This window comes from Mus caroli, chromosome 1 (assembly GCF_900094665.2).
Source record: "Mus caroli chromosome 1, CAROLI_EIJ_v1.1, whole genome shotgun sequence".
NCBI lineage: Eukaryota > Metazoa > Chordata > Mammalia > Rodentia > Muridae > Mus > Mus caroli.
The window spans coordinates 54,724,795-54,731,151 of record NC_034570.1 but is presented as its reverse complement, the minus strand read 5'-3'; the positions used below and the strand labels follow the sequence as shown (position 1 = coordinate 54,731,151).

The following is a 6,357-nucleotide window of genomic DNA, read 5'->3' as shown; positions in this document are numbered from 1 at the left end:
TTCCCCTGTACCCATATCTTCGAGGGTTTTCCCCACTTTCTCCTCTATAAGTTTCAGTGTCTCTGGTTTTATGTGGAGGCAACTTAGGAGAGCAGCAGTGAGAGGGAGAAGGAGGCAGTTTAACCAGGAGAGTTGTACAGAGATGGGTTGAAGAGAGAACAAGCTAGACACAGGTGAAGATAAAGAGCCAGAGAATAAGAAGGAGCCAGAAGATTATAACAAATTGCCAGAGTTGGTTTGAGGCTAAGGAATAAGATTCAGTCAGAAGCTGAGAGAGAAGCCAGTTTGAATCGGTCAGCTTGAAAAGGAGTTTGAGCCAGAACAGCTGAGTTGACCAGCCAGCCAGAGTTTAGAAAGAACTAGAAAAGTTCCAGTTTCTTATTCAGCAGTAAGTTTTAAAGGCTAAAAACATTCTAGGCCTAGATAAGATTGTACAGAGTCTAGAAGTTTCCAGAGCTAGGCCTAAGTTAGCAGATGGAGGCAGGAAACCTGGGAGATGACAATTACATCAGGCAAAGAAAAGCAGCCTTTACTGGTCTCTGCTACAGCATTTGAATATAATGTCTATGAATGTGTTTAACATTAATTTCGGACAGCTCACAAAATAATCGCTTTCTACAGCACTCAATAAATGTATTTTAATGGCAAGGAAAAATTATTTCAGGATTCTCTTGCTATTCATTTTAGTTTTGTTGTCTCTTTTAATTTCCACAAAGCAGTGTTTCACATATAATTTAAAATCATTCCAGAATCACGAACTTTTTGTTATTTTACTGCTGACACTGTTTTTTTAAATAACCTATTACTTCTGAGAACAGCCTTATTTATATATACAGATTACCTCCATTTAAGTTTTCTTTTTATATTTTGATTAGCTTACCAAATATCAGACCTTATGGCTTTTTTCATAAGTCCTTAGTATTGATTGGCTCTCTCTGGCATCACAGTATTCTCACTTCCACTTTTGCACCACATGCTTTTTAGCCACCCAGTAGTAATAAATATTAAAAATCTCAGGGCAGGGTTTCTTCCCCACCTTAGACCATTTATGAATGAAAAACACACACAGCCTTTATATTTTAATATGCCTTAGGCAGCATAAGAGCTGGGTAACTGCCTACCCTCTACGCTGTAAGAATCTACTTTCCTATCGATAAGCCCAAGTTATCACTTACTGTTTACTAGGTTCCATCTGGGCCATGTTCTCCTGTACCTTAGCCCACAGTGACCCTGCTTTTCCCTCCTGCACGTTCTTCTTCTTCTTCCATGGTCCAGTCTCTCTTTTCTCCTTCTGTCTTCCAAGCCCTCGAAACCTCAACCCTACCCATGTCTCTTCTGCCCAGCTTTTGGCTGTTGGCATCATTATTCACCAATCAGCATTAACTTGGGGGCAAGGTCCCAAGGGCTATGTGCAAACTCTAAATCTTGGGGTCCCGCACTTAGCATTACAATAGACAGAAAAGACAAAACCTCAACACCACCCTTCTACTACTCAGGTCCCTTAAAGGCTTTTTCCCCCTTTGCCTAGACACGGTCCGCTTTTCCTGGGCTCTACATGCATTCATTCCCTCATAAATCCACATACGGGAAGGTTAGAAGAGGAAGCAAAGGCAGGTGGATCTCTGTGAACTGGAGGCCAGCGTGGTCTACAGTATGAGACCTTGTCTCAAACAAACCGTTCTGCTCTGCACAGGTACAAAGCCTTTTTAGGAACAAAACTTCAGGACTTTAGTTTTGTTGGAGATAATTCACACCCCTGGCTCTACAAAGCAGATGAGCTCTTTTTAAAACTTTTTTTTCCCTTTTGATGTATCTGTTTTGTTTTATATGTATGAGTATTTTGCCTGCACCTACGTCTGTGCACCGTGTGTACCTGATGCCCAAAGAAGTCAGAAGAAAGTGTCAGTCTCCCCAGAGCCAGAACCAGGGGTACAGACATTTGTGAACCATCATGTAGCTAGTGGGTATTGAACCCTGGTCCTCTGCAATATCAACAAATGCTTTTAACCACTAAATCTTCTCTTCAGCCCCCAGTGAGTTCTTTCTTGAGGGAGCTCTGTAAGTGCTTCTTTTGGGTGAACGCACAACTTTCACATCAGGAACGTTCCAAGTCCCAGTCAAAACCCAGATCCTAAAGGCCCTTCTGTCTCCTGGCTTCTTAGTATTGGCTCAGCATAGGTTCTGTGCTCACATCTCAATCCTAAATTTACCTCCCTTTCCTCTGAGATTCACAGGCATTTATTATAATGGTCCATCCCTACCCACGTGCCCAGAGTGCTTTCTTTAACTTCACTTATAATTTAAAGTGTGCACTCAGGAGCCCCAGAGGCGCGCCCAGTCAGCGTGTGCTGCTTTAAATTGTATGTTCAGATGATGTTTTATGTTTTAGACATCTTCTACCTGTTGCATCGTTCTTACTTAAAGTCATTTTCTCGGCTAGTTGCTACTCTACTGTGGGCTGAGTCACAGAGCTCACAGTTATTAGTGCCCTAGGGTCTCCTCAATCCAATTTTACAATTTAGATCCATCATTTTAATAGACATTTTAATCAACTTTTGAATGAGGGTATAAACCTTGCAGTTTTCCAGGAGGAACCTCATAAACAGTGTTCTCTTTCTCGGTTTATGCAGTGGAAGACACCATCTTCATTGCTTTCAAACAGTGGGATGAAATTTTAAGAGATAGTTGACATCCAAAGACAGCTTCTCAGCCTTCAAAACTCTCCACGCCTTCAACTATGTCCTGTTTCTGGCTACAGGGGATTCTGGATAGCTGAAAAAAAAAATCACCATTTTGTGGATTTTCTTCTGTCTGGTACTTTGTTCCTTCATCCCAGTTACCAGTATCCCTTACTCCCAGTCTCATATTTTCCATGGAGATTTTAGTTTGATTTCCATTCACTGTCTTTCTTTGTTTCTCTGTTTCTTTCCTTCCTTCCTTCCTTCCTTCCTTCCTTCCTTCCTTCCTTCCTTCCTCCTTTCTTTCTTTCTTTCTTTCTTCCTTTTTTTCTTTCTTTCACTATAAAGAGCAGAAACCTCAATGATCATTTAGTCATAAAAGTGTTAATCTTAATCATTCAATAAGAAATCTGGAGAGAGGACCTTCAGAACCAGAGCAATTATTGCAATGTCAAGGAACCAGCCTGTTCCTCTCTGGTTCCACTATCCTTACCACATTGCCTGTATAGTTAGTGCTCATATATTACACATCATATAATGTCACATTGTACATATTAATACATTTATCGAGGCTAGAAGGCAAAAGGTCTTTACCTCTGTTGATTAAAAAAAAGCAGAATATTTTCCAATTCCTGTCCTTTCTCTCAACAGATATTCTTTAATATTTCTTGGTTTAGAAATGGATTACATAGTGCCCTCTGATAGCCAGGGAGTGAAAGTGGCAGCCAACAATGGAATTTTTTGAAATTTCCACTCTAGTTACTGTAGACCTGGAATCCATATTTTTTCTGTCCTCTTGGGAAACAGAACAGTATCAGGAACTCTAGACTCATTCCAGAGCCGTGTTACCTACCTTGTTCTCCCTTCTACCCACCACCTACCCAGGTTGTTCATGGCTATTCCATGATGGCATGGCTGTTATGCTCAGGAGACGCCCCATACGAACAGCTTTCCATTGATTTAACTGAAGTCATCTTCAAAGCACCTGGCTTTTGTCAGGTACAGAGTCTGAAGCACTGAGATCCCAAGTCCTCTACGCTGAAAAGCTAGACTCCCATGACAGCTTTGGGGGTACAACTCAATGTTCCGTCCCTTAATTGAATTTATTCTTATGTTCCTTGGAGTATATCAATGCATGGTAAGACTTCAATAAATGTTTTTATGAATGAATGAATGAATGAAAATGTGTACCTGATAGATGTGGCTTTAAATGAGAAGATTGTACAAAACCAAAAATTTAGAGGGAACAATCTATAACTCTTTGTTCTGTGTGGTACTAGGAACACACGGTTCTATGTGATAAAAATTCTCACTAATGATATGTTCTTCAGTTGTCTTCTGTTGCTATGCTGCTTAGAGAAGACTGGAGGATAAAATCCTTCTCTTCTTTCTTGGAGCTTTGGAGAAGAACCAAACACACTTACTCACGTCACACAGAGAGTAATAATCCTTAGTTAGCCATCCTTTCGTGTAGTTCCAGTGTCCCTGATTCTGTGAGCCATGATCTATAGATAGACATGGATAATTGACAGCAAATGCACCTGTCTTCTTGAGAATAACTTTAAGGAACTGTCACCTAATTAAAGAGCCATGATAGTTTAAATGCACACTGATATTTAACTAAAGGGCATCGTCTCTTTGAACAATATCTAAAGGAAAACCATTTTGTTACATAAATAAAAAGCATTAAAGTGCTAAAAATTGTTAAGAAAAAAAAAAAAGAAAACCTTTTGCTTAGTAAAATGGTTTTGCAAACACTCTATGTGATGGCTGTTCAAATGAAGATGCCTAAAGATGCATGCAGAGCTTCTGCACCTTCTCAGTAGTCACTGCAACTGTCAAGAAGCTTTGCAGCATACACATACATATGGCCCTACGCTTCCATGCTGGTCTAATTACGACTTCTACTACACAGCCAAAACTGGAGCAGAGGGGCAGAGACTGAGAAAGTCTCCTGAGAAAATGGAGCGAAGGCTACTGCAGCAACTGTAAATGGGCACTGGTAAAGCTTGTGGTACTGTTTTCCCCTGCTCCATGCTGAATTATTTTAGGAATAAAGACAATCAGAAAGTGCAAGTTAGACAAATGTATGTGAGCAGATTTACTACAAACTGTCTTATATCCTTCTTATAATAAAACTGGTTGTAAGCTGAGCGAGAAGAACAACATGCAAGTGGCATCGGTCTATGAGGACCCCAACCACCAGGGCAAGTGGCTCCAGGACGAGATGGCTTTCTGCTATACTCAGGCTCCTCATAAGACGATGTCATTGATCCTTGACACCCCGAGGGTTTCCAAGCTGGAAGACTTCCCCATGAAATACTCACTGAGCCCTGGTTTTGGCTACCTGATCCGACAAACTGAGGACCACCGGGTGGCTAGCCTGGATTCCATCGGGAACCTGCTGGTATCTCCGCCTGTCAAGGCTCAGGGCAAAGACTACCCTCTAGGGAGGGTCCTCCTTGATGACAGCTTTTACCCCAGCTCTGAGGGCCGGGGCATGAACAAGGGCCTGCGAGAATTAGTGTATGCCCAGAAGGTGTCCTGTGGAACTCTTCTCGGACTGGCTGATGACAGGTCACATGGATCAATTCATGTGCTTTGTCCCTACCAAAGATAAAAACAATGATCAGAAGGACTTCCGCCTGCTGCTGGCCAGCCCCAGTGCCTGCTTTGAGCTGTTCGAACAGAAGCAGAAGGAAGACTATGGGGACGTGACCCTGTTTGAAGACATTGGAGCAGAACAGCTCCTTTCTAACGGGAGGGAGAGCAAAACTATTTCCCAAATCCTGGCTGACAAGAGTTTTCGAGAGCAGAACACCTATATTGAGAAGTGTATCCGCCTGAACCACACCCTCCTGAAGACGGAACTGGGATTGGAGGACAAGGATATCATCCTGATCCCACAGCTCTTCTGCCTGGAGCAGCTGACGAATGTCCCCTCCAACCAGCAGAGCAGCAAACTCTTCGCGAGGCCGTACTTCCCCGACATGCTGCAGATAATCGTGTTGGGCAAGAACCTTGGAATCCTTTGGGCCCCAAATCAAGGGCACCTGCTGCCTAGAAGAGAAAGTGTGTGGATTACTGGAGCCCCTGGGTCTCAAGTGCACCTTCATTGATGATTTTGACTGCTATCTGGCCAACATAGGAGACGTCTATGCCAGTGCCATCATAAACAGAGTGCCATTTGCATTCAAGTGGTGGAAGATGACCCCATAAACCCCAGGCCCCAGCATGGCCAGTCCGCCCCAGTACGGATGGCCTTTGCCATAGATCGGTAGTGGGTGCGAGCGTTGTTGTTGCACTGGGTTGAAGGGACGGAGAGCTGGGAGTTAGGGTCTTTCACATCTACCAGCTTGACACTTCTGGAGGGGGAAAGGGAAAAGAAAGTCTGTGTAAACAAACTTGCCATAGAGCCAATAAAGCATGGAGTTCTGAAAAAAAAGAAAACTGGTTGTAACTTGGCTGAATCATATTTTGGAATAAACAGTTTAGCTTTTCCACCAACAGTCATGAATGGAATTTATCCCCACCTTCTCCGTGTGTGTGTGTGTGTGTGTGTGTGTGTGTGTGTGTGTGTCTGTCTGTCTATCTGTCTGTCTGTCTGTCTCTGTGTTGTGTGTCTTTCTTTTTGTCTCTGTCTGCCTATCTCTGTCTCCCTCTGTCTGTCTCTGTCTCT

The 6,357-nt window shown here is 42.8% G+C and overlaps 1 pseudogene; it reads left to right on the top strand.

Annotated features, from left to right (window-relative positions):
- The window catches only part of LOC110295308, a 9,023-nt pseudogene extending 3,126 nt beyond the window's left edge, over positions 1–5,897 (top strand).
- Positions 5,898–6,357: the final 460 nt, after the last annotated feature.